The sequence below is a fragment of the Schistocerca americana genome, chromosome 3 (genome assembly GCF_021461395.2).
Source record: "Schistocerca americana isolate TAMUIC-IGC-003095 chromosome 3, iqSchAmer2.1, whole genome shotgun sequence".
Lineage (NCBI taxonomy): Eukaryota > Metazoa > Arthropoda > Insecta > Orthoptera > Acrididae > Schistocerca > Schistocerca americana.
This window is the reverse complement of record NC_060121.1, coordinates 986,285,239-986,286,654: the sequence shown is the minus strand read 5'-3', so window position 1 is coordinate 986,286,654 and position 1,416 is coordinate 986,285,239. Positions and strand designations below refer to the sequence as shown.

The 1,416-nt window shown below is 40.8% G+C and overlaps 1 pseudogene; it reads left to right on the top strand.

The window, feature by feature from the left end:
- The first annotated feature begins 260 nt into the window (after positions 1-260).
- Positions 261-377, top strand: LOC124607775 (annotated as a pseudogene).
- The last annotated feature ends 1,039 nt before the right edge of the window (positions 378-1,416 follow it).

The following is a 1,416-nucleotide window of genomic DNA, read 5'->3' as shown; positions in this document are numbered from 1 at the left end:
CTTGATGTGTGCCGTGTGATAAATGGTGCTCACATTGATCATTTATAAGGTTCTTGGTAAAACTGTTTGAGTTGCTCTTTCATTTGACATATCATTTGTAACTTTAAGTTTAATATAATAAATATTATGTAGAGTTAAAACTCCGATATTCATTTATAAACACCCTGTATATTGGCAGGTCCGTCTCTCGTGACAGCTGGTGGTTAATTCCGCGTTCTGTAGAACTGTTCGGATAATTTTGATCAGTTAGTGTATAAATGGCCAACGGCCTTGCCACAGTGGTAACGCCGGCTCCCGTCAGATCACCGAAGTTAAGCGCTGTCGGGTTGGGCTAGCAATGGATGGGTGACTATCCGGTATGCGGAGTGCTGTTGGCAAGGGGGTGCACTCAGCCCTTGTGAGGCAAACTGAGGAGCTACTTGACTGAGAAGTAGCGGCTGCGGTCTCGTAAACTGACGTACCGCCGTGAGCGCGGTGTGCTGACAAAGTGACCCTCCATATTCGCATCCAGGACGGCTGTGGGCTGAGGATGACACGGCGGCCTGTCGGTACCGTTGGGCCTTCATGACCAGTTCGAGCGGAGTTTTTTTTAGTATTTTAGTATATAAATGAACTAGAGGCGAATACTGCAGGTTCTGTTAGGCTCATAGCGGATGATGCTGTTGTATAGAGAGAAGTCACAACGCTACAAAATCGTATCGAAATTCAGGAAGACCTGTAAAGGCTCGGCGCTTGTTGTAGGGCATTGGCATTAGACTCTGAACATAAGCCAAAGTAACGCACTGCGTATAAATAAACAGTACTCCGTGATTATACGATTGCCGAGCACTCACGAGAAGCAGTTACATCCTTTAAGGGGGGTAGGTCGTCAAACTGGCCGACTTGGGGCAGGCGAGGCACCACAGGATATTTTAAATTCCACTGTCCATACTTTTGCAAATAAATTCATAAAACTTTGTCAGCATGACCAGGAAGGATTCAGGATTCACACTCGTAGCAGTAAAAGCTCAAAAACATAAGGAAATAAATTTTTTTATATGTGAAATTTCATAATTTTTTCACTTACTATTGGCTTCATTTGTTGCTATAGGTACACTTCTCTTCATAAGTAAGAGAGATTCTTCCACGAATTTTGCACTGCTTGTTAAACACAAACTCCTTAATGCAAAACTCTAGAATTTTCCAAATCTGTTAAAATATTTGGTAAAAGTTGAGATAAGTAATTATAAAATTTGAATTTCTTCTAAACATGAAGTTTAAAATGTAACAGCTCATTCATTTTTCCATAAATGAAATAAATTCTAGATTTTCATACATCTGTAAGTATGGGACGTATGCTGTGCAAAATTCATCGAAGAATCTCTCTTACTTATGAAGAAAAGTGTACCTATAGCAACAAATGCAGCCAATAGTATG